This window comes from Neovison vison, chromosome 7 (assembly GCF_020171115.1).
Source record: "Neovison vison isolate M4711 chromosome 7, ASM_NN_V1, whole genome shotgun sequence".
Lineage (NCBI taxonomy): Eukaryota > Metazoa > Chordata > Mammalia > Carnivora > Mustelidae > Neogale > Neogale vison.
In genome coordinates this window covers 185,272,855-185,300,231 of record NC_058097.1, presented here as the reverse complement: position 1 = coordinate 185,300,231, position 27,377 = coordinate 185,272,855, and the positions used below count along the sequence as shown (strand labels likewise).

General features: G+C 41.1%; 1 protein-coding gene across 7 annotated transcripts in view; it reads left to right on the top strand.

Annotated features, from left to right (window-relative positions):
• The first annotated feature begins 643 nt into the window (after window positions 1-643).
• The window catches only part of LRRC4C (leucine rich repeat containing 4C), a 1,197,418-nt gene continuing 1,170,684 nt past the window's right edge, over window positions 644-27,377 (top strand). For 6 of the 7 annotated variants that reach the window (XM_044259104.1, XM_044259107.1, XM_044259106.1 and 3 more), the window contains exon 1: window positions 644-1,294. The gene's annotated coding sequence lies outside the window, so the exon portion shown is untranslated. Of the gene's footprint in view, window positions 1,295-3,383; window positions 3,402-27,377 lie in introns of those variants that run through there. The other variant, XM_044259105.1, reaches the window with a different exon arrangement.

Genomic DNA, 27,377 nt, shown 5'->3' with positions numbered 1-27,377 from the left:
AGCTGGTTTTTGAAATTGCTTTGTATTTCCATTGAACAGCCAGGGCAGCAGCATGTTAAAATTTTGCCTTGCTCTCCTTGGAGCCTATTTATAACGCTAATTTGTCTCCCTGGACATTTTTTTTCCCCCCTCTCTCATTCAAATGCTAGCTCTAGGCTTCTGAACATTAACCACCCCCCCCCCTTTTTTTTTAGCCCAAACAAAATACTGTCCTAGACAATGCCACTGCAGGACCGTGATGATTCCGATGATGATCTAGTTCTTCTAGGCAGGTTACAGACAATGTTGCCTTCTGGCTGGAGATGGATCCCCTGCCCTCCCCGCAGACACGCAGGCACACACACACAGCACGGGGAAGTACACATTTACTGTACTGCGTGCCCGCTGCCTTGAAGAACTGTAGCTAACCACCTTATTAGTATTCTTGCCTCCACCGTGTCTCACTTGCAGCATCAGAGGGCTGAGCAAAATGCAGTAGAACAGGGACAGACACAGCTCTGGCAGTCCTCTCAATGCAGGCTGCCGGGTGTTGGGGGTGGGGGTTGCCGCACATGAAGATTAATAACCTTGCCGTAATCCGGGGCACCCTGCGAGCAGATACCTCTGCTGACTGACCTGCTCCCGGCTTGATGAATCTGCCCGGGGGAGAGGGATCCGGAATCTACCTGGTCCTGGCCCCCCCCTCCCCCCGATTTTGGATGTTCTTTTGATCCTACACCGATCTGGGAAGGTAACCGTGAGCCTTACCATCTGCAGCACACAGCAGCTATTGGAGGTTACTACTGACAGTTTTCATTACACTGGGGTGTGTGTGCGTGTGTGTCAGTGTGTGTGTGTGTGTTTGAGTGTGGGCGCTTGCTTTTGCGTGAAAGAGGATGTGCGAGTGTCCGTGAGTGTGTGTGTGTGTGTGTGTGTGCGTGCGTGTGTTTGTGTGACAACCAAAGCAGGTATATCGTACAGTAGGAGATGTCAACAGCGTGAAAATATTCTCGGGGCACTTGGACTCACAGTGTGGAGCCCCCCCAGCCTTCACTATCCCTTTCCTTCCCCACTCTCCCCCTCTCTCTTTTTGCCTTTGATGAGTTTTTGGCTTACTTTTTGGCGGAGTCTCTTGGACACGTTTTTTGCTGGTGCTGGAAGATCAGATAAATGGAACCTTTGAAAACTGATTATTTTTCTCCTCTGTGACTTAAAAAACAAACAAACAAAAAACAAAGAAGAAGAAGATAGTAGTGCAAGATAAGCTAGAGGATTTTAAATTTTCCTTGCTGAACTTTGAGGATCCATAAAGAAGGTAAGTCATGGGACTCCTTAGAGCTTGGTCCTTGTTTTCTTGCAATGTTTGTGCTTTCCTGTTTGTTTTCAGAAATCCTTATGCAGTTTATAAGTGCGGTTTTTAGAGCCTGTAATGCTCAGAAGAACTCAGTGTGTGGCATTTGGGGGCTATTTTCATGCCAAAGAGATTATTTCCATTTGTATAACCATCCCCCATCCCTCTTCCTCTTATTTATCTAACATTTTCACAGTGAATTCTGCTTCAGTGAAATCTGGGGGGGAAAAAAAAATTCCAGCCTTCTCTCTCCCTGAAATACTCTCTAAATTTGAGGGGGGGGGATATCAGAAAAGCAACGGTCAGAGGCTCTGAGTAGGAGGCAAAGTGTATCTGCTTAGAGATTGAAGGTGGGGGTTGGGGGGCGTAATCTGGACTTTTATGATAACTTAATAGTAGACTTTTCCCCCCATGGCCCATACTTTTTTCTGGAATAGTTAAATCTCTGGAGAGTAACGAATGTGTGGAATACAGAAAAGCTGTTTCAACAGCTCTTAATTGGAACAAATGAGAACAAAGTGGAAATTGTTTAGTATTTTGAACCTCCTTTTTTGCACTGATTCTCTCGCGATTGTATCTCATTAACCTTTCTGCATGCTCTGTCCCCTGATTAAGACTAGTGTCTCTCATTTTGGAACATCCCCTTACCCTACGTGGTCCCTAGAGAAGGGAGTACAGTTACAGATTGCTCCTAATTGTCTACTCTTGGCTGTAAAAGCAAGCAGGCGGCATCAGAATTCAGGTGACTTGTCAAACATCTTCCCTAACTCTGTCCCTTTAGTGTTTCCTGGTGGTTAGCTGTACCTTTACTTATTTATTTTTTCCCCCACTTTCCCTTTCCTTCAAAGTAAAATGTAGATAGTGTTTCACCTATTTCCATCCTGAGGTGACTTAATTAAAGCAAAGTAGCATTTCACTGTGTTAGCATCTGTGTTCCTGGAGCTGTATTTTTATCTCTGCCCTGGCATCACTTAGCTTCTCCCAAGTAAGAATCCCTTATAAATGTATTTCTAAAATGCTGAGCCCCCCCAAGTAGAAACAATAGAGCTTCATTCAGTCTTCCTCTGTCCGTACATATGGATGGTTTATCCTAAAAGAAATGGTGAGATTTCATGGAATGTTGGCCAACTCAAACTGTTGCTGTGAACATTTTCATGGAAGAGCTGACAGGTACGTTAGCTAAAGAGGCAGAGGAGAGCACAGAGAGGTGTTTCTCCAAGTGGGGAGGTCTGTGTGTAGATAGGGAGATGATGCAAATTGTAACCTGAGCTTTCTTCGGAGACAGCGGGGTGTGTGTGGGGGGTCAGAGACCTATTGGGTCATCCAGCTCCAGAGATGCTCCTATTCAAAACATTGAGACTGTTTTCTCTAAAAGGGATTTCCCCCCAATCCTGAACTAAAAACCAAGAAAGAAAGAAAGAAAGAAAAAGACTTAAAGATGATGAGCTTATACCCTGGTCTTGCCCCTGGACTATCCCTTCTGTCTATCTGATGTTTTTGCAAAGTGGTATGAAAGAAAGCATTTAAGGAGGGCCGATGTAAGAGATAACGCCCCCCGCCCCCCGCCCCCATCCCTCCAACCCCCAGCTGGCACTTCGTCCCCTCACTGCTCCCGGTGAAGATACTCTGGGAAAACTGTCTCCCGTCAATAGTCCGTATAATGCTTGATCTGTCATTCTTGTCAACTATTTCTGCTTAGGATATTTTCATCAGTTACTCAGAGATTCCAGTTACATTTCCTTTATCAAAAGGGGCTTAAAATTTTTTTTTTTTAAATGACTTGAAACCTAGTAGAAACTCCAAATAAAATTTCATTTTCTTGGTGGAGCAAACAACCTAGGACTTGTGAAACCTAAAGGCAAATGTCCTGCATGTACCGGGAACACAGGGTACCCCTCTGAGGAGCTTGTAGAGAGCCCTGAGGCTCCAGTGCTGGGGAGGTGGTGGGGGGAGGAGACGGGGAGGGGTTTGTGTCTGGGGAGAGTGGTTCCTCACACTCTGCCTCCACCATCCCCATTCCATAGGTTGGGCAGCTCCTCAGGAACATGCAGCTTTGGGTAACCAGTACCAGGTACAAGGGACAGTATGTTACGTCTTCTATTTTGTGTGGGGACTGTTCTGCGTAAGGAGAAGCCCCTTGAAAAAAGTGTCGTTCTGGAAGTTGGCAAATGAATGCCTCTTCTTCCTGAGGCTATTTAATTCTGACTGCTTCCCCTCCCATTCATATTCTCACCCAAGATGGGTATATTTAGACTTGTGGTGTTGGTTTAAAGACAAAATTAATTGCAGATTATTCTCAACAGCGTCTTAAAAATAATAAGGATAACATCTTGGCTTTTGTGTGTTTGAGATTTAGTAATTGTAATGAGTGGATCTTCTAGCGATAGCAACACTTCCATTATCACTTATTTTCAGCTAATAATAGAAGTGGGGTACAAGCCAACTCAGGGTATGCTGATTCTCATTTCTGCAATGAGCAAAGCCTCTCCTTGGTAGGTCAAGGTTTCCTGATGATGTTTGAGCAGTTGTAACTTTGCATCTTTAATAGCTTAGGTCAGAGCAAAGGTACACAGCTTTCAATCAGAACAGGCTCCAGATCTATAACTTTCTTCTGTCTTTTCCAGATTTGTTTTGTGATAGAGCTTTTTTTTTTTTCCCCCCTCCTTGGTTTAACAGGGTTTGTTTTCTTACATAGTTCAGAAAAGAAAAGAAAGAAAAGGGCTGGAGGGAACTTTTTTTTGTTTCAGGACAGGTAAGGTATCAGAGTTGCCAAGGAAAAGGCTGGAGTTCCCTAGAAGGAAAAAAAAAATGCAGAGTTACTTATTTATTTATTTTTTTATTGTAAAAGAATTAATTAGGAAAGGGATGCCTTGAGTTTATTTGGGGGAAAATAAAGAAAATTCCAATTCCTTCTCTATTTAGTTCCAGTCAGTTGGCCAGCCTTTCTGTGGATCCTTGCTTGCTCAAGTGAGCCAACCAGGCCCAACATTCTCCAGTGTTTCTATGTTTTTAAGACCCAGGGCACTTAACACATGAATGGCTCTTTCCTTCTGTAACAAACAGAGCTGACAGCTGGAAAGTCAGCTACTGAGGATCTTTAAAGGAAGCCAGAAAGCTCACCCCGGGAAACTAAAGAGAAAAAGGGAGCTCTTGCAGCTCTAGCCCCGGAGGTGGGTGAGGACCCGGTGGACTGAACTTGAAGTTTTGATTGCTGAGTCATTACAACAGCCTGGAGCTGTGTGTTAGCTCCACCGACAGATGCTGACTTTGGGGCTAATGCTAATAGAACAGGCTCCAGCATCCGCCTACAGCAGAAAATGCACAGTCCTGGGATGAAGTAGATCTAGTCTCTGATGACCCATGCGTGCTTGTATATCTATGCTCTTGGTCTTGATCACTTAAAAACAACTTTTCATGGTTCCCCCATTGCATCGTAAAGGAAAAGATGGGTTAATTAAAGTGCAACTAGAACAGGGGCATTACGGTGGACTAAATCAATTCACATAATTATCTGAATCCCCATTTGGGACCGCTCAACAGTCACAGATAGAAGAGGGGTTGAGGGGTGAGAGTAGGGTTAGAGAAGAAAGGCCTTGATTTGAGAATTAGGGGTCAGTCAAACATGGACAGTGCTGCTTGATGGTCAGCAAGTCCCTCAAAGTCTCAGAATTCTGATATCTTCCTATACAGTTTAGAAATGAACACCCTAACTTAGAGTGTCCTCATGAGAATTATGGTGAAATAAAATGATCTGTGATTGCACATTGCTGTGGAAATGTAAGGGACTATGGTAAGGATGACTTCAGATTTGTGTTAAGACTACAAAACAATTTCTTCTATATGATTTTCAATTGATTAAAGAACCGATCTTCCTGATGGGTGGACAGTATTTGTGGCGTTAAAATTGGGGTGTTTCACAAGTGTGGTGACTATACCTCATCTCAGGAACTTCTGTGGAACACTCTTGGTTGTGGATGTGTATATGTGTGCACGCATGTGCATATGAGCTTACATACATGTGCATGTAACTGACCAACCTGTGGATGGTATAACTTCAGATTCATGAAAGATAGAAATGGGATGACCCTAATCCACTGTTGTTGAGTGTCGAAACAAGGATAAAGAAAGACTTGGGCTTTTAGCCTTTTCTCCGGGAATACACAGATCATTACAGGGTTTGTGGGTTCTAGAAAACTCTAGTCCACAGTGAGGCTGTTGGCTAGAATTTGAGTTAAACTTGGAAATTGTATCAATAGAATATTTATAATAACATAGGTCATGTTGATGATTGTCACACCAAGTTATGTTTGCGGGACAGATAGGCCAGGACTAAAGGGACTGAGCTAGAGATCATTTTGACAAGAAAACATATTGGTGATGAGCACTGGCTTTGGAATTGGACAGACTTGGGGATGGATATCTAATCTTTGAGAACCTCAGTTATCTCGTCTGTAAAACAGGGACAATCAGTCCTTCAATGAGCCTCCATGATGTATGAATAAATGAGCATATTTGCACTTAACACTTGAATAATGTGGGGATTACGAATACTACCCTCTAGGTATTAGAAAAATCTCCTATAACTTTTGACTCCCCCAAACTTAATAGCCTCCTGTTGACCAGAAACCTTGCTGATAACATAGTCAATAAACATATTTTTTAATATGCATTATATACTGCATTACAATAAAGTTAGCCAGAGAAAAGAGAATGTGTTTAAGAAAAGCCTAGGGAAGGTCTATTTACTGCACTGTATGTAAAACACCCACGTCTAAGTGGACCTGCACCTTTCAAACCTGTGTTGTTGAGGGGTCAATGGTATAGCACTTGGTAAAATCCTTAACCCAAAACTGGACCTTTATAGGTAGTTCACCTCTGTTCTCTCCCTCTTCCTTATCTGGCTTAAGAATTCGGAAGACCACTCTAATTTAGTATATTTATGTAACTTATGTGGGTAGGCAAAAGCCCCAAATGTAATCTGAGAGCTAAGTAAAATGGGAGAGAGAGAACGATATTTCTGTAAATTAGCTCATTTCATGTACCATGATTTCATCCGATCCTTTCTCAGAGCAACCAAAGTGCCCTTTCCAGATGTCACCTCACTTATGCTCAGAACTTCCAAAATGATACTGAATGTAAGTAGTGAGAATCCTGTGCATCCGTCCATATGTGGTTGCAGAAACACAATTCACATGTCAGCAAGTGGTGTTAACACTGCTCTTTATCTAACATCTCGTTTTGTTCACAGCCAATGAAAGGATGCATGTTTATTAAACACCTACCAGGTACAGGCACTGCGATCACTGCTGTGGGGAATCTAGAAGGCCTCTCCCTGCTCATGCTTCTTTGCTGCAATTCCTGCATTTGTTTGCTGGAATTGCACGCTGCAGTTTTAAGGCTGTCCCCTGGAATCGGGACTTGATAGAACAGCATTAAGATTGCCCTGCATGAAGATGACCTCTGCGGGGCTGTGACATTGTATGTGACCTTTATTTAGTTCAAGAACATAGTGCAAAAGATGTAGAAATCCTTGCTCCTGTTGGAGCTGAGCTGAGCCGAGCTGTCAGTGAGGAGTTCAGTTCTGCTTTGCTAACTCTGCACGGCTGGTACCACTTGACCCAGGTATTTCTGTTCTGCCAAGTCAGCCTTTCCCTAGGCACGAAGGGAGCAGGGTTTTGTCCTTCAGATTGTGGGTTTTTCTATCCTTATAATGAATGGGTAGAGCCTGTTTTATGGCTTGTCGAGAAGGAAGACAAGAACCATGTTCCCTGCATTTTAAGGCTCCATCTCTTAAAATCCAAATCTAGTAGAGTAAGAAAGGGACAAGGGATGTCATTTGGTCAAAATAGTAAATGCTTGAGGCTGTGAGAGAGGCCAGGAAACTTGCATCAGGATTTGTGGTTAGAGCAGGGCACCGAACTAAATCAGTTCCCTGGGTAATATACTGCAGGTGTGCACTGAGGGGATATCATAAATTATAACTCATTCTCTCATAGTCAACAAATAGTCTTTGTGCCAGACACTGTGCCGCATAAGTTATATTATTTATACTTCTCAAAGAAAAGTAAGACTGCATTCCCATAAATTTAAAAATTCCTTTGCCCCAAATTCTGACTGACTTCATTCCTTTGCCCCAAATTCTGACTGACTTCGAAGCTCTATATAGTCTTTCTATGTATACATAAGGATGCATACTCTATATATACCATATTGATTTTTTTCTTAAGTTTTTAGATTGCAAACCCAATGTTTCTTCACATAAAGCGTTGATTGGGGACAGTCGAGAAGTAAGTCTTCTTTAAATGCAAATCAAATAATCTTGCTGTCATGATAGGGCTCGTTCTATCAGTGGAAGGATGTGATCTTTGTCTCTAAGGGACCTCTGAAAGGCCACCTCCTTAACCAATGGGTTCCTGATAATAATAAATCATCAATGCTTTGAGGTAGAGCCCAACGTTGTCAATTACCTGAATCTTGTTGGAACGTTTGGTATCCTGTGCCATATTGTCCATTGGTAATGGCAAAAGTAACTAGAGTTACAGGATGTGGGACAAAGAAATGAGGGTCCCTTCTGTAACATGAGATCATAAGTAGCATTGGACAATATTTGCAGAAGGCACATTATGGGTATGTTTCTCAGTGTTTTTCTACTCATTAGTTAGGTAGCTATGTATGGACTACTTTTGTAACTTTTTCCCTCTTAGCTTGTGTGGTTGTTGTAAAAAGGACCTAGAACAGAGGCTGTAATTTAGTTGGTGTTAATAAAAAATATATCCTAATATTCACTTAAAATGATTAGTAGTAGTACGAGTTAGGAATCTCCGTTTGTGTATAAACCTTGTACTCCACAGTGCCAGAGGTTATTAAAATTGTTACCTCACATGAATGAACAGAAAAGTGAATATCCAGGTCTGTCTGACCATAAAAATATGAATGAGAGGAGGAAAATTATCTTTCAGCAGTATTGATGTCAGTGGGAAACATGCTGATGGAAAAAGTGATTTGGCTTGGAGCGTTCAAGGAGACTAGAGAAACAGAACCAAGTCAGAACTTCATGGGCTAAGGAATTTTCCCTATTGTTTGATTCTAACATGCTGTGAGCTTGGGAATGTAACTCATTGCTTGTCTATAAACAGGAAAAAGGGTCACATTTGAAAGCTTTCTTGATAAAGAAAAGTGGTAACAATCTTCCTTTGACTTTATGCTGTCAAAGAAAAAGAAAATTTCAACTCTGCCTTTTCCTTCATCTCTGCAAAATTTCTCTAGCTTTTGTGTATAGTGTAAGTATATATTTTAAACCAGTTTTTGGTGTTCTAGCTCCTCCTTTTTAATATATATGAGCAAACCAGAATTCTGTTTGGTAAGCCATTCCAAGATGGGAGATTTAAATTTTTGTTTAGAACGTCTTGATATTTTTTCTTTTTTTATAATCGTGATGTGGATAACAAGTCCCAGAGTCCCAGAAACAAGACCAAGTGAGCACACAATGGTTCAGGGTATACTTCTTTGGAAAAATATGTTTGGAATTAAAAATTTTGATCATACATGCCAGGAACCTTGTGGACCCTTAATGTGGAAGAATCATGTCAGTAATTTTTTTTTTTTTTGTACAAATGGAGACCGATGTTGGGATAACAGTAAAAAGTTTGAGTAATCACTTTAATAAAGCAGTTTGAACAATCACTGTAATAAAGGTGATATTGTACCTGAAAAGGAGTGAGTGAGTGGTGATAAAAATAGTGGGTGGATGAGCTAACTTTTTTCCTGTTGGGGACATTTCGTACAAATAGTGACAAACATGCTAAGGAGATGGATACACACAAGCAAAAAATTCCACTCACACTTCTTCTAAAGGAAAGCCATGTTTATATGTGACTTTGGCCCAGGATCTTTCTTCTACTAAAGAATCTGGACTATATTAAATATTAAACATTTTATCAGTTAACTTGCTTTGAATCCAGTGCCCCAAGTAAGAGCATATATACAAGTAATCGTAAGTTTTTCTAAGTGTCTCTTGACTGCAAATACTTTCATGAATTGGTATCTGTCTTGTTCACAGATGGCTGAGTTCTTATGTTCTTCTGGTAGATGCTTACCTCCTTTATCCTGTTCCTCTTCTTTGACTTATCTTGCCTCACTGCCGTGATTCTACTGGATGCTTGTTTGCCCCTTCAAGTTCGATTTTTATCTCTCCCATCACTAAAGGCACTGGTGCATTTTTTCCCCTAAGCTTTCACTGAATGTAATTCTATATTTCTTATCTGGTGCATGTTTTCCTTCCCCCAAGACTCATTTGACTGGAACCATATATATAATATATGTTATATATAATTATAATTATTTATTTTTTTAATAAAAGATTTTATTTATTTATTTGACAGACAGAGATTACAAGTAGGCAGAGAGGCAGGCAGAGAGCGAGGGGGAAGGAGGATCCATGCTGAGCAGAGAGCTAGATGTGGGGCTCGATCCCAGGACCCTGGGATCATGACCCGAGCTGAAGGCAGAGGCATAACCCACTGAGCCACCCAGGCGCCCCTATAATTATAATTTTTACATAAAAACTTTATATAAAAATTATATATTTTTTCCTACTCCATAATCTCAGAACTATGACCTTGATCTAGATTAAGGTCACTTTTGCATAAGTAAATCAGAGTTCTCAATGAATGTTTTTGTGGGTAATATCCTTTCACATCTGTGGTCACTTCAAGTGGTACCATTTCTTGATGTGTTTCTTGAGTGCCTGCCACGTTCACTATTATATCAGTTAGAGTGTGGAACACAAAGTTGTAAGCAAATGATTTTTCCCCTCGAATGTGTTAATATATTATTGCTAATGTTACATTAGGAAAAATGAAATTAACTTGCTAAACAAGGCAACATCGAGTTCAGAACCAAAAAATGGAGTTGATATGAATGATTTACAAAATATAGTTATCACTGGGGAGTTTGTGGTTGGGGAATTTCAAGGAGGAAAGCTGAACTTGGGTTTAACCTGAAATATATTGTGAAGTGACCATTTTTCTGAAGAAGAAATGGAAGAGATTAGGACTTCCCTGTGGAAGACTAAGGAAATGTCCTCAGTAAGTAGTTGATGGGTCCTGTAGAAGGCCTTGGGAAAAAAAAAAAAATCACAAAATTAACACAGTAGCTATCCTGCATTTTTTTTTTTTTAAAGATTTTTTTTTTTTTTTTAATTTGACAGAGAGAGATCACAAGTAGACAGAGAGGCAGGCAGAGAGAGAGGTAGAGGGAAGCAGGCTCCCTGCTGAGCAAAGAGCCCGATGCGGGACTCGATCCCAGAACACTGAGATCATGACCTGAGCCGAAGGCAGCGGCTTAACCCACTGAGCCACCCAGGCGCCCCGCTATCCTGCATTTTAACACTATGATATTTTCGGTGTGATGCTAGGAACTTCAGTTGTGAAAAGAAAGTATGAATGATTCTCAGGGTAGGGATGAGGAAACTCAACCCTGGACAACCCCTGAGGTGCTCAAGGTCATGAGACCCTACATGCAGCTCCTAATGTTTGCCGAGATGCCTCTGACTTTAGAGCCCACTTGATTCCTCCCATTCCGGTCTTTATCCTTACAAACCCTTACAGCTATACAGTATTCTCTACTTTCCCCTATTGCCTTTCAAATTGTTCTATACGCTTCTGGGTGAAAACCATTTGCTATAACTTTTTTTTTTTTTCTTACCTTAATTTTTCTGGAATCTTTTCTTCCAGTGATTGCCAAAAAAAGAGCTTGGAAACAAAGATAGATGTAAAGACTCCTCTCTGGCGTCCTCACTTTCTCTTCCTTATCGAGATCTGAGTGTGTCCCTTTTCTTTTTTCTGGAAGGGGAGCTAGTGCTTTATACAGATGGTCTGTCGGACAGACAGATGGTCCAGACTTCTCTAATGGTATGTTCGAGAGAGAAACATGTCTGCGAACTGCCAGCTCAGAATGGAATGGCACTTCACACAAGCATGAAGAGTTGATAGAAGAAAGTGTTCTCTGACCTTCCAGATTTGAGCCCCATTCCTTAGTTTGGAATTCTTAGAGATAGGAGAGAGACTTCCTGCTGTGAGTAGATGGCACTTTCTTTTCCTCTCCAGCCAGAGGGCTTATGGTTCTACCACAGTAAACTCAGAACTTTACCAGAGGGTTTCATCAGGTGCCATTTTTCTTGGTTTAGGGACTGGGTCTCAGATTAAGGATCCAGGAGAAGCCAAAGGCAAACTCTTTGAAGTTAGTCCACTGTAATTCTGACCATGTCACTGGAAAAAGAGTAACAGCAAAGGATTTTGCCTATCAGTAGAAAGCCACTAATCAAATTGATTCCTTGATCATTACTATCAATCTCTGTGGGGCTGGTATAGACCGCCTGCAGAGCTTTTGGCTAAATAACCCCTTGACTATCTCCCCTGATGAGCGCAGATCTAGGAAATTCAGAAACGGAAAAATGGCTCATTTCCTCTTCCTATCTGGGATCTGAGAACTGCTCCAGAAAAACCAGTCCTCCCCAACATCTGTTTTATACCCATGCTACCTCCCATAGTGGCTAGTGATTTGAGGGTCCATGGTAGAAGATCTTTCCTCCTTCTTACTAAGCGAAGGCCACAGAAGATGCAAGAAAGTCCTGTCCAGCAACGGCTCCCATTTCTGACATTTGCTCAGACCACCCTCCCACCTGCTGGCTTGCTAGGATTCCCCATTTCCTGCTTCCTTCTTTCCATCTTTTTCAGCTCCTTCAGCCTTCCACTCCAGATCCAAGTTTTCTAGCATCTACCCTGGGCTTACCTCCTTCTGGGAACATCTTTGCTTTCACATCTGTATCCTTTGTTCTAGTCTCCTCCTGCACACTTCTAGTTTCAAGCAACCTAGGGTTTCAGATGAAGAAACATTGCTTCCGCTTGCCCCAGCTTGCTATACTGAGGGGCATTACTCAACCCTCCAGCCCTCTTGCTGGGCACGAGGAGCACATGCTCCCTTGGCATAATGACTCCCAGTCTTCCCAGCCTGCAAACCCTCATTATGGATCTGCCAACCATCTCCTTTTTCTGTCCTTTGGTGTAAGCATCTTTTAAAAAGGACCATATTACCTGCCAAATTGGGATAATGATAACAACTAACATTTATTCAGCATTTACTCTGTGTCAAGAACTTTATATTCATTTAAAAAAAATTGACTCTTCCTCCCCTCCTTCCCCCCCAACAAAGAAAATGAAGTACATATTATGCAACTTTTAAAAAGGGAAACCTTTAAGCTCAGAGAGGTTCAATAAATTGCCAAGGTCCCATAACAGAGATCTGGATGAATCAAGGACCCCCATCTGGGAAATATTATATAGAGGGCTGCCTCTGAGTTTTAAAAAATATGTAATACTTGGGCGCCTGGGTGGCTCAGTGGGTTAAAGCCTCTGCCTTCGGCTCAGGTCATGATCCCAGTCCTGGGATCGAGCCCTGCATCGGGCTCTCTGCTCAGTGGGGAGCCTGCTTCCCCCTACCTCCCCCCCCCCCGCCTGCCTCTCTGCCTACTTGTGATCTCTTTCTGTCAAATAAATAAATAAAATCTTTAAAAAAATATATGTAATACCTTTTTTTTGGAGGGGGACTACATGGGATTTTGTTTGGGTATGTAAGAAAAAAGCTTTGGAAACTCTAAAGCTCTATGCAAATGTTAATTGTTACTATGTTCCACCCTAAAATTATTTATGGATGACACTGCATGTATTTATATAGCTCAGTATAACAAATAGCTGATTAAGGAGCAATCATTTCTCAATTTTAAAGCAGAAATATTGTGGATGCCTGTGAAATAGAGCTCTAAAAACAGATGTGTGCGGCAGCCTGGTTGGTGTGTCTGGTGAAATACAGTAGAACCTGACTAAATTACACTAATGAGTTGGAGACCCATTACAAATTATCACATTTGCCCAATTAGTGAAGGAGTAACATAGAGAAAATGACTACTAAGGGAGCAAAGCTGATACAAAGGAAAGACAAAACTTCAAGGAAGCCTGTAAGATGGTAACACACATCCCACCCACACGCAAGCACACAAGGTGCAATAGGTAAAGTTGCTCACGTTATCCTGAAATCTACAAATATGCATACAGTATGTATTCTTGTGTAGATAAGGACTGCCAGACTCTGTTGCCTCCCCCCGAATTATCTCAGTCTTATGAGAGAATAACGAATGGCAGATCCTTATTTTGGGGTTGCCTCCCAAATGTCTATGTTTCTCCTGGATTTGAATTTTGTTACATTTATAACATCACTGTAAGGTAGATTGTGGTGCTACATTTAGTTACATTTTAGTAGGTGCTCTGAGGGTTGTCTTACCAGCCTGAACACCTCAATAGGAGTTACCACCTTAGAATAATCTCTGTCATAGTACTTTAATGTGAATTTTTCCTAGAAGTCATTCTTTATGTATTCTCAGGGGGCAGGGTCCCACTTTTCAAATTCTCTTGATAAACTTATTTTGAGGGTTATCTCCCAACTTCCTTGGGATTCTAAAATCTCAATGTTTTAGAGCTCAAAGAACAATACTCTAAATCTAGATTATCTTTCACAGAGTTTTAATAGTTTCAAAATAGACTTTAATAGACTTTACAACTAGAAACCAGACAACTGGTTAGTTGCATATTTCATTTATTTCTACAACTTACTGAATATTCTTTGTCAGCACATAAATCTTGTGTAACTCTTAGTACAGACAGGTGCAGGTAATAATACTATTACGTGTTATATACAGATGGTGAAACTGAGGCTCAGAACTTAAGTAATTTGACAGTGGTGATACACAGCTAATATTGTCAGAACAAGGGTCTGAGAAAATGTGGGTCATGTTTTAAAGGCACTTACACTCTACCAAACATACAGTCCTATTCTCTGCATGTGTTATACTAAAATTATGGCTTGCAAGTCCAGATCTTCATAATTAGAATGATGGCCTACTCTACTTGCCCCCTCCCTCCCTCCATCTCTTTTCTTTTCTTTCTTTTCTTTTCTTTCAACATTTCCTTGTTACTGGGCTTTGATCATATGTTTAATGTGATGTCCTTTTTGCCTTAGTTTTATTTTCGTGGCTTTAGAATTTCTTTGCACTTTATTCTGTAGCTCGGACTTACTAAGTTTAAAACCAACCATCTCTGGTGCATGCAGTCTGGTAAAAACGTACATGTAGCCTTCTTGGTAAGGCAGAAGGCTGTAATTGTCCTTTTTTCTGTGATAAAGAGAGAAACCTGGCCACAACTTCCATGTATCCTGCTACGTACCTCCTTCTGCTCTGGGACTCTGATGAAGAAGTGGAGTCTGTTTTCTTCCTCCTCGAAATTGGACTCGCCCTGTGACTTGCTTTGATACAATTTAAGAAAAACAGCATTACAACCTCCAAGGATAGGCATCAGGAAGCCTGTAGCTTCCATTTTCTTCCCATGAAAGGAAGCCCATCTGGCTGGAGGGTCCACAGAAGAACACAGAGCCGTGATACTGTCACTTCTCCCCATATCATGTCCTCGAAGGGCAGCACCGCCTTCCGACATGTGAGTGAGGCCACCTCAGGCCTTCTAGCCCTGCCTCTTCTCTAGCTAACTGCCCCTGCCTGAGTGAATGGGGGCGGGGGGCTGGTGAGGAAGCAGAGTGAGTTGCCCATCCGATACAAAGAGTGATTAGCTCTACGAAATCTTTAAGTGTCTACGTATTGGGATGATTTATTACGTAGCTGCAGTTGACCGGAACAAGCTTACCTGTTACAGAAACATCATTCATTTCCTAAGATTTAAATTGGGATGGGAATGGATTTGTGAGTTTCCTAAATTGTTGCCTTTCTGTCTTTTTCTTAAAAAAGAGTAACCTGGTAATCTAGTGGTACAGCCATCATCTGGGAATAGCGATCTCTTCAACTGCAGAGCTGTTTATGTAAAAACTCTAGCTTTTGTGAATTGGCTTGGCTTTCATTCAGCTTCTTCTTCTTCTTCTTTTTTTTTTTTTAATGCTTTTGAGTTCTTATTCAGCAAATATTTAGAACCTACTATGTGTCCATCCTGCACAGTATAAATAATGTAATACTCATTACGAACAGCTTCAGTATAGAAGAAAAAATAAATTTCTCCCACACATCTAGGGTATTAAGTTTTACACACACACATGCACACGGAGTGAATCATTCATACTCTGGCATTATGGATTCCTTCTTCCTGCTCAGATTTTTATTTGAAGGAAGAGAGAAAGTTATCCTTCCTGGATCATGTTATAATGATTTATAGGTTTATTCACATGTTCACAGGTAATTCTCTCAGTAATCCTTTGAGAAAGGTGTTATTTTCCCATTTTACAGATGGGACTGTGAAGGATAAAAAAGATTACATGATGGGTTCGATGTCCTACAACTGATAGATGGAAAACACTAAATTCAAATGTGTGTTGTCCAACTTCTTCTCTCAGGACCTTTGCTTTGCGCCAGACCTCCTACCTCCAACCAGCACGGCGAGATGCCCTGGTGCCTCTACTTCATCTCCTCTGTTTTCTCGTCCAGTTTTGCCCTCTATCATTCCATCTTAACCTTAGCCCCTTCCCCTAATTGAATGGTACTTGGAATTTTACTGTACTATGTGTGTGTTTTTTTTGTTTGTTTGTTTTTGCAAGAACACAAGATTGTTGTCTAGATATGAAACCCACTTGTCTCAGCTAGGTGGTAGAATCCAGCTTGCTTTGGAAAGCCCTGGGTCCTGTGGGGGCATGGGTCCTGATTTGCTTTTATGATTCATTTATTAAGGATTAAGGTGTCAAGAGTATAAGCTCTGGGGAAAAGGAATTCCTCACAAAGCCTTCATGAGTTGTTTCTTGGGAGATAAGAAGTATTTTCTTTGCATAGCATCTTCTCCAGACATGCAAAGAAAGCGATATGGTGAACTGAAGTAAAAAGTCTTACTTTTTGCCAGTTCTGAGGTAGGCATAGCTTATATACCTGAGGAATAGCTAGCTCACAGGCAGATCTAAGTGGGGGCGGGGGGTAGGTTAATTTAGACTCCTTGCAGCCAGATCTAAGGGGAAAGGATAGTACTTAAGGTAGACTTCTTGCTCTATACCAACAGACTATCGCAATTTTATTTTCTTCTTTCCATTACTGGATTTAATATTTTTTCCTCTAAAATCTCACTAACTTACTTGATTGTTGTACTTAAACTTACGTAGCCAATGCCTATCTTCATAAACGATTTGGTTAACACAAGCTAACTGGTAAACACTCACTGATACTTTTAACAAAGATGATCATGGAGCTCATGTTCAACTTTATAGCAGTCTTGGTTCACTGGCTAGGAAGCTGTTGTATAAAGGCATTACTCCTTATTCCTACTTTTATTTTCTCTTCAAAGCCACTATGGTCTGTAGCTCCTGGCCTATTTTTATAAATACTAAATAGCATTAGGACTTACAAAATTCTCTCTTGTCTCTGGAATTTACTTTTGCTCGGTTCATATGACTCTACTCTGAGGTTTTCCTTCGCTTTCCTGTGTTGTTTCATGTTGTAGTTACAAATGCTCCTACTGTATACCCAGAACAAAGGAAAGGGTAACATAAAACACAGGCTGACTGTGTGAAATGTGTTTCTTTCCACTGATCAGTTTCTCCTACGCCTTTGTTAATTCTGACAATTGGTCATGCAAGTCAGAGTTGATATTGTGAAGTTTATGGAGCATCTGTACTGAAGGGGAAAAACTATATGCTAAACTAGAAAGAGCCGCTTTTATTTATTTTTTTTCCTAGTGATCTGTGTTTTAATTTTATTTTTTAATAATTATTTTATTTTTTTTATAAATATATAATGTATTATTAGTCCCAGGGGTACAGGTCTGTGAATCACCAGGTTTACACACTTCACAGCACTCACCACAGCACATACCCTCCCCCAAAGAGCCGCTTTTAAATTAGCAACTGTTGGGACGCCTGGGTGGCTCAGTTGGTTAAGCAGCTGCCTTCGGCTCAGGTTATGATCCCAGCGTCCTGGGATCAAGTCCCACATCGGGCTCCTTGCTCGGCGGGAGCCTGCTTCTCCCTCTGCCTCTGCCTGCCATTCTGTCTGCCTATGCTCGCTCCCCCCCCCCCCCCCCGATAAATAAATAAAATCTTTTAAAAAAAATGAGCAACTATTTCTTGATAATATTGGTATAAAAAAATGTGAACTGATAGGTTCATACGTTGTTGGTGGCTGTGTATGTTCATTTAATGCTTCTACAAAGCAGTTTGACTTTTGATCATAGATTTGTTCATTTGCTTTGATCCCTTTCTGGAAATTCATCCCAAAAGAAATATAGAAAATTCAGTATACACAAAACATGCTAATAAAATTATTTATAACAGTAAGAAAATGTCATCAACCAATATGTCAAACAAAAAGATATGGGTAAAATAATTATACATGGATATAAGGCAGCTACTAAAATTTATAACCTGGAAGACTTTCTATAATGAGAACTATGTAAAGGAAATAGGCATGCATATGCAAATTTGGAAGACCGAATAGCAGTTCAGACGTACCTCATTTTGTTGGGCTGTGCTTTATTGTACTTTGCAGATACTATATTTTGTTTTTAACAAATTGAAACGTTTGTGGCAACACTGTGTCGAACGCGTTGATTGGCACCATTTTTCCAGCAGGCCTTGCATACTTTATGTCTCTGTCACATTATGGTCCTTCTCAATTTCCTGACTTTTTCATTATTGTATTGTGATCTGTGATCACTGATCTTCAGTCACTCTGTTGTTTTGGGCGCCATGAACTGTGCCCATGTAAGATGGCGAACTGGATGAATGGTGTGTGTGTTCTGACTGCTCGACCCAATGGCTGTTCTCCTCGTTCTCCCTCCCCTCAGCCCTTCCTGTTTCCCGAGACACAACACTATTGAAACGAGGCCAACTAATAACCCTATAATAGCTTCTAAGTGTTCGAGTGAAAGGAAAGTCTTGCATGTTTCTCACTTTAAATCAAAAGTTAGAAAGGATTAAGCTTAGTGAGGAAGGCTTACCCAAAGCTGAGAGCGGCAGGAAGCGAGGGCTTTGGTGTCCAGTAATTCGCCAAGTTGTGAACGTAGAGGGAAAGTTTTTGAAGTAAATTACGAGTGCTGCTCCTACAGAGCCATGAACGATAAGAAAGAGAAACAGCCTTATTGCTGATGTGGAGAAAGATTTAGTGGAATGAACAGAAGCTCGGAAGAGCCCCAACATTCCCTTAAGCCAAACCTAATCCAGAGGAATGTCCCCACTCTCGGTTGGGTCTCACAAAGTCTGAAGGAGGTGAGGCAGTTGCAGAAGAAGGGTTTGAAGCTGGCAGAGGTTAGTTCGTGAGATTTGAGGAAAGAAACCATCTCTGCAACACAGAAGTGCCAGGTGAAGCAGCGAGTGCGGATGTGGGAGCGTGTAGCCAGTTCTCCAGAAGGTGTGGCTAAGAGAACCCATGAAGGTGGCAACTCGGAAGCACAGGTTTTCAGTGCAGATGAAACCGCCTTCTCTTGGAAGAAGATGCCACTTAGAACTTTGACAGAAGTCTGTGGCCGGCTTCACAGAGTCAACAGACCAGCTGACTCTCTCGTTAGGGGCTAGTGCATCTGCTGGCTTGAAACTGAAGCTGGTGCTCCTTTACCATTTTTGAAAAATCCTAGGGCTCTTAGGAGTCAGACTAAATCTACTCTACCTGTGCTGTGTAAATGGAATGGCAGAGCCTGGATGACAGCATTTGCAACATGGTTTACTGAACCTCTGAAGCCCACTGTCGAGACCCACCACTCAGGGAAAAAAAATTCCTTTCACAGTACTTGTGTTCACGAACAATGCACCTGATGACCTGATGGGAATGTGTAATGCAGTTCATGTCGTTTTCATGCCTGTTGACGCAACCTCCATTCTGTAACCCATGGATCAAGGAGTCATTTTGACTTTGAAGTCCTATTACTTAAGAGCTACATTTCATAAGGCTGTAGATGCCATAGATAGAGATTCCTCCGATGACCTGGGTAAAGTACATTGAAAACCTTCTGGAAAGGATTCATCGTTTTAAATGCCATTGAGAACATTCATAATTCATGGGAAGAGGCTAAAATATAAATATTAATAGGAGTTTGAAAGAAATTGATTCCAGCCCTCATGGATGACTTTGAGGGGTTCAAGTCTTCAGTGGAGGCAGCAACTGAAGATGTGGTGGAAATAGCAGGAGAGCTAGAATTAGGAGTGGAACCCGAAGACGGGACTGAATTACCAACCTCCTGATAAAATATCGACACATGAGGAGTTGCTTCTTAGGGGTGAGCAGAGAAAGTGGCTTCTTAAGATGGGTTCTTCTCCCACGTAGATGCTGTGAAAATTATTGAAATGACCATGAATGATTTAGATTTTTATGTAAACGTTGTTAATAAAACAGCGGCAGGGTAAGATGATGAACTCTGACTTTGAAGGAGGTCCTGCCATGGGTAAAATTCTAAGAGCATCACTTGCTAGAGAGAAATTTTTCATGAAAGGAAGGGTCAATCGATGTGGCAGACTTCACTGTTGTCTTAATTTAAGAGACTGCCACAGCTACCCCAGCCTTCAGCAATCACCACTCTGACCAGTCGGCAGCCTTCACCACTGAGGCAGGACCCTCTACTGGTGAAAAGGTGACTTGCTAAAAACTCAGATGATTAGCATTTTTAGCAATGAAATACTCAAAGATGTAAATTTTTTAGGTGTAATGCTATCACACATTTATATGTCCCAGTATAATATAAATATAAATTTTCTGTGTACTAGAAAATAAAAATTCTTTTGACTTTATTGCTATACATACTGTGGGGGTCTGGAACCACAATCTACAATGTATGTCTGTATATTGAAATACCAACAGTATGGTTGAATTCTGAAATTTTATTTTACTTTTTAAAAAATATTTTATTTATTTATTTGACAGAGAGATCACAAGTAGGCAGAGAGAAGGGCAGAGGGAGAGGGGTAAGCAGGCTCCCTGCTGAGCAGAGAGCCCACTGTGGGGATCGATCCCAGGACCCTGAGATCATGACCTGAGCTGAAGGCAGAGGCTTAACCCACTGAGCCACCTAGATGCCCCTTAAGTTTTGTTTTTGTTTGTTTTTTGGTAAGATTTTATTTATTTGACAGAGACACATACACATAGCAAGAGAGGGAATATAAAATATAAGGAGCGACCGTGGGGGAGGGAGAAGCAGTGTTCCTGCTGAGCAGGAGCCTGATGTGGGGCTCGATCCCAGGACTCTTAGATCATGACCCAAGCAGAAGGCAGACACTTAACTGACTAAGCCACCCGGCATCCCTAAGTGGTTTTTATTTCTGAGGGCTGAATGTTTGGACCAGTTTACCTAACTTTTGGCTACAAATAACAGTGATCTGACTCCAGAAGCCTAGATTACGTGGAGTTACCTTTTTCCTACTTAAGTCCAGAAATTATAGGTGATGATTCCATGACTTAATAGTGTCAGGGCCGGGGATTCTCTAGGCGTTTATCTTCTGGTTGCCCATTGAATGCTGAAGTTTTCATCTTGTCTACAATCAAGGTATAAAGATGATGGGGAAAGATACATGTTCGCTGCATCTATCTCTTTTTTAGTTGGAAGGAAAAGTCTCCCACCTTCGGTCTCTGAGTGAGGACAGAGTGTAGATGGTTGCCCTACCAGGAATGGAGGCTGAAGAAAAAACATGAGAAGTGGGAAGGAAAAATAAACTTGGAAGCAACTTTGGGGTGGCCAATAAGCCATGCCTCCCACAATGGTCACCTATGTCTCAGAGGTCCCAGTGGTCCCAGTATGAAGATTTCCCTAGGCTTCCTCTCTAGAGGAAGTTCCGGTTTCCCTACTCGTGTTTGTTTCGGCCACCTTGCCTTCTAGCGATCACTGTTCTACCTTAGTCTGTAAAACCAACACAAAGAAAATCTAAAGGCTGGGAGGGGGAGTGAGTTTGAGTCCCAATTCCTCATCCAGGATGCTTGGTTCTGCTCAAAAATCTCTGCTTTCCTTAGCACATTCAGTAGGAGGCCTGGAAAAACCTTATCCAATACAGCTGACATGAATCTCCATTCCCAAGCAGCTCCAATGTTGAGTTTCTCCAGTCACGAATATCCAATAGTCTTGACAGCAAAAGAACGAGAGCTGTTCTTCTCCCCTGCTGCCCCTGAGAAGACTGGCTTTTTAGTACTCTTTTATTATCTCAAATATTTTCATAACAAGTGAGTTAACTGGCATCTTTCCACTAGATAGCATCTTTAGGCTAAGAGATATAATATTTCATGTGTAGTGTGTCACTCTCCTGGAAGCTTTCATCTGATTTCTGAAGGCAAAGTTTACATAGTTCTTCTAACGTTGAGGAAAGGAATAAAACTTGGGAGGAGACCTAGCTAAGATCTATAAAATATATCTGGAATAGGTTTCTCTCTCCCCTGTCCCTGGTCCCCACCTGATCATCGTGGGTTGACATGGTCAGCGGTGTTTCTCCCCCCTCGTTCTTGTTTCCATTTAATCTGTTCGGTAGAGTGGGAAGAAATAAATCGCTAAAACAAAAATTTAAGAACTCGGTGCCTCTTTTTGCATTTAGAAGAAAATCGGGATCCTTACCTGTGGTCCTCGGGTGTTCATTCTATAAAGGAATGAATGATAAAATAATGAGAAAAAGGAGGTCTCTATGGCCAGAAAGATAAACTATAAAGGGTGGTGCTAAGGTTTGAAAAGTTGAGTTGGAGCCAGAATTTAAACAGCCGTGAGTGGTGTGCTAACTGATTTGAAATATGCTTGTTTCTCTACAGTTCCTCTGCTGCCATTGTCTTTCTGTGTGAGCTCCAGCAGTAACCTCCCCCGAGAATCCTGCCAGCCATTTACCTGGATAATCCTCATTGCTGGTTCCTTGTTAGTGAAGGGTCTCAAATTACCCATTTCCTTCTTCTTCTTTTTTTTTTTTTTTAAGATTTTTATTTATTTGACAGAAAGAGACACAGCGAGAGAGGGAACACAAACAGGGGGAACTGCAGACAGAGAGGGAGAAGCAGGCTTCCTGCTGAGCAGGGAGCCCAATGTGGGGCCCAATCCCAGGACCCTGGGATCATGACCGGAGCCGAAGGCAGACGCTTAATGACTGAGCCACCCAGGCGCTCCTGCCTACTTGCTTCTCAGAGAAGTTTCCCCATCTAACTACAGTAGGACTCTACACGCAGCTACTATTGCTTATATCTTCCATCTAAGTTCTTTGTTGGGTTGTTTTTGAGAATTTGTTATATATTAATTGTCTTGTATTGGGTCTGTTTATACCATGAGAATGTAAGATCTGTAAGGTCAGGGATCTTCTTCACCTAGTATCGAAGTCAGTGTTGATATATAATAGGTTTACTATAAATATCTGGGTGATTATTTATTGATATGAAGATCAAACAAACAAATTTAAGCAGGTACAGAGCCTGCTACAAGGTATTTTCTTGAGAATTGTTGATCCTTTTTTTTTTTTTTAAAGATTTTTATTTATTTATTTGACAGAGAGAGATCACAAGTAGACAGAGAAGCAGGCAGAGAGAGAGAGAGGAAGGGAAGCAGGCTCCCCACCGAGCAGAGAGCCCGATGTGGGACTCGATCCCAGGACCCTGAGATCATGACCTGAGCCGAAGGCAGCGGCTTAATCCACTGAGCCACCCAGGCGCCCTTGTTGATCCTTTTTTATCTAGTTCCCCTGCTTTGTTTCCAGGAGGCTGTGAGCTCCTCTAAGTCAGGCAACCTGTTGGAATTATCTTTTCTTCCCAGGTCCAACATACTCTTTGCCACAATAATTCAGGGGATTTTGTTAAAACAAAATGATGGAAGTAATGAAAGAAGAGACTGTTAATAAATAGACCTTGGGTTAGGGAAAGGCAGATTCTAGGGAAAAAGGGTTAGGATGGCCAATAAATTCTTGGAGGTGAGTTTACAAAAGCCTTGTAGGATCTATGAATTCTTGAATCCCTGTTGCGGAGGACAGTTTGTGGAGTGTGTGTGTATGTGTGTATGTATGTGTATGTATGTGCATATGTGTGTGAGAGAGTGAGAATGGGGGTTGGGGTGGGGGTGGGAGAGAGATACTGTGTGGTTACAAAGGAAGACCATGAAAGTTTTGGGATTAGAAAATAGTTTAGACTCCAGACAGCTAATTAGTTTGAGACTTATCTGCCATGGGTAACAATTTTTTTTTTTTTAAGATTTATTTGTTTATTTGAGGGAGAGAACATGTGAGTGGAAGGTTGGGCAGAGGGAGAGGGAGAGATCTTTCAAGCAGACTCCCTCCTGAGCACAGAGCCTGGCATGGGGTTTGATCCCAGGACGCTGAGATCATGATCTGAGCTAAAATCAAGAGTTGGATGCTTAACCAACTGAGCACTGCACCAGGTTCCCCCAGAATATTATTTTGCTGGCAGAAGTCAGTTAATTCAGGGTGCTGGGGTATGGGGGGAGGGTAAAAGTTTGTTGTCAGTTTCATAAAATCTAATCTCTTATGACCCCCATTTCTGGAACCTTCACTAATATTTACATTTGTCTTATTATATTGTGTTTGGAAATAATGTCTTTTCTGTCAGAAACTTGAAAATGTTTGAATACCTTAGATTAGAATGGAGAGACCTAAAATGTTTGCAGGTAACATGGTACCTTTTATTTGGTCATTTATCAGATCTTGAGATTTACCGGATCTGTTGGATTATATAACTGAAACCATTATAGGAAAAATACTGGGGATTGTCTCTTCCTTCTTCTTAAGTGTTGGAGATTGAAACATTGTTTCAGAAGATGAAAGCACTTGTTTTAGGGACTCCTGAAGGATGAGCAGAATTATCTTTTCAGCTCATGGGAACTATTGGTGTAGGTTGTTTGGAGATATGATGTGGTCTGCAAGGAATGATGATTTGGAGAAGTGAGAGTTTAGGACCTTAATTTAACTGGTTTTGCTTTTGAAAGTGGAAGTTCGTGTTGTAAAACAGTCTCTCTGTGATGATTATGGCCACATATAAGATTTCTGTCCAACATTAGGCAGTGGAAGCTGGTGACTCATTTCTGTAAAAGATTCTCTGCCTTTTCTGGCCAGATTCATAGATGTTATTGTCACTCTAGGACTTGGACAAGGCAAGGATTTGTTTGTTCAGGTGGTTTCAGATGGGTCTACTCCCCCATGAAAAAGATCTGACAATAGTGGAATTTGTTATATAAGAAACAAAGTCATAAGACTGTGTGTATTCTCCATCTGGAACTGACTGCTTAAAAAAAAAGTTAACAGGTTACTTTAGGTTTGTCGAAGTGTTTACCTCTCCTGCAGAGGCGGATGCCTGGGTCTGGTAGGGAGGCAGGAATTCTCACAGGCCCAGACTAAGCTCTGGGCCTCTAGCCTCTTTGACATTAATTTTCTTCCTTAGTCCTTCTTAGTCTTTCCAGAAATTCCATTTTCCCCCCTTACATGCCCATCAAAACAACAGGAAAATCAGGGATACTAAAGGAGTAATGCAAATAATGGCATAGCCCTATTGCTTTTGCCTTCTTTTAGTGGGGCATGCCTACCTTATGGAGTTACCATGAAATAGTACATGCAAAAGATTTTCAAAAAGCAAGAAACAGTATTATGTAATTGGAGAATAAACTGGTTTTAGGTTTTATGTCTTTGGGAAACATACTTTTTTTTTTTTTAACAGTATGTAAAAACTAGTATTTGGAGACTTAAGAAGTCCTGCATTAAAGAACCATGTTTGATTTTATTTTTTTTTTATTTTTTTTTCCATGTTTGATTTTATTTAACACTCTGTTTTCTAAACCTGTTTGACCATGGAGCACTATTTTTATGGAACATCTGTTAATATTTAGCAAATTACCAGTGCTCTATGAAATCCATTTGGGAATTGATGACCTATGAATAATTATAAATAGAAATGTAATTATTGACAAAGATCCATGTAACTATCATATAAAAATATGAAGATGAATAATTTTAATGGCATAAGTTTTTGAGAAACACAAGATTTAGATAGCTACTCATTTGAAATAATGTATGAGAGCATCTGGTTGAATGCTTGCCTCGTAGGCGAACATTTATGAAGTCTCTACCATTACATTTGCATTGAGAAACCAGTACCTTGTTATCCTGGTGTACGTCAACTTGTTCTCTCTTGTAATGGAATATAAGGCCTTTTGGGGTCTGATCCTTCTGTGAAAGCATGAGAGGACAATACTTTTGAGTCTGTATCCATTTTCCTTCATGCCCACTGTTTTCCATAGCAACAGTAGTAGTATCTACATCAGATATTCCTGGAGTGACATTCCATTATTCCATCACATATACAGAATAGTCTACAAAATAGTATCATCTTAGAACCAGAGTGTTGTCTTTCATCCTTCGATATTATTAGTACTTTAGGCCATGGTGATAGCAATGGGGGCGGGGGACAGCATCGCTATCCTGTCTTTGAGTGAAAATCCGGGAGCATGGACGTCCTGGCTTTCTCCCTTCCACCCCACCTCTCCGACGCTGGCTGCCTCCCTAGCAGATGGGGCCAGCCTCTCCATTACAGAGGGTGGGTGAGAGGATTCATGGGTTTATAAAATGCAGGATAACTGGGAACTGCGTTCCGATACTGCTTCTTTCCCTAACACCTCAGCCTGAAAACAAAACAAAACAAAAAGCAGGCAAGAATAGAAAGCGTATTCTTAGCTGAGCCAGCATGATATGAATGCTGTATTACCAGCTGCTCTCTGAGCCGCAGCTGAGCAGATCTCCAGACTTCAAGCTGCCCCACATCCTTCTCTTCAAACTGAAGGAAGAAAATCCCTGAGTCCCTTCCCAAGTAGGAAGTCTCACTTAGCCAAGCGGACTCTCTAAGAGAAGGAAACTGGTTCTGGGGCTCCGAAGAGTGGAGGCTACTAGGACGCAGATGGTAGGAATATCCTTAGGCGCATCAGAATAGTAATGAATTCTTCTATTTGTAGCTTTTTTAGTGCACGGACTTCTTTCCTGTGCATTGTATCATCTGGGACTTGGGACAACTCTGTGAAGATTGTTTTGCAGATAGAAAAATCAGACTGAGGGAAGCAAAGTGACCTGACCAAGGATTGGACCAGGCATTATTGATCTCAGAGTCCCAGATAAACAAATAGGAGGAAATAAATAAGTCTTCAAACTTTATTTTTTTTAATTATCTGGGAAGCCTGTTAAACAGATTTCTAATCCTTAGTTCCCCTTATCCTCCCAAAGATGAGAATTCTTCAGGTTTTGGGGTAAGGGAATAAAATAATTTAGAGGCTTATAAAGTATCCTATGGCCATGCTTTCCAAATTTTAGTATGCTTACAGAATTGTTCAGGGATCTGGAGAGCGGCCTGAGAATGTGCATTTCTAGGAAGATCCAAGGTGAGGATTGCCAGTGCTGTAGGTCTATGGACCACTATTTGAGTAAGTAGGTTCTAAGTGATTCTGATGGGGGTCCACCTGTGCAGAGAGACTATGCCAAGGATTTTTTTAATCTGTTAGTTAATTAGTAAGTTCAGTAATTGGGTCTGTTTTTGTTTTGTTTTTATTTTTATTTTTTTTGGGGGGTGCTGAGAAAGATTTTAGAAATGTAGAATTTGGGGGCACTTGACTGGACCCGTCAGTAGAGCATGGGACTCTTGATCTCAGGGTTATGAATTTGAGCCTCACATGGGGTGTGAAGTTTACTTAAGGAAATAAAAAGAAATATGTTGTAGATGAGTAGGAGCAACTTTCAGAAAACAAAACTGGAAACCCAGTTTGGAATTTGTGTTAATTTTCTTCTTATAGGTTCACTAGTTTAGGTTGAAACATATGAAAATTACATAGAAATCAAGAGTGGCAAAGCATGATTAAAATTATTGAGGGGGAGGGAAGAGTCCCATTTACAGTGGTACTGACATTTTGTTTTTGTTTTTGTTTTTTGTAAAATATTGGATAAGCTTTATACTGTTGAGCAAATCATACCAGGATAGAAATTTCACAACAGTTAATTTTATGAACTTTTGTACTTTGTGTTCCAGTGTTTTCTGAAC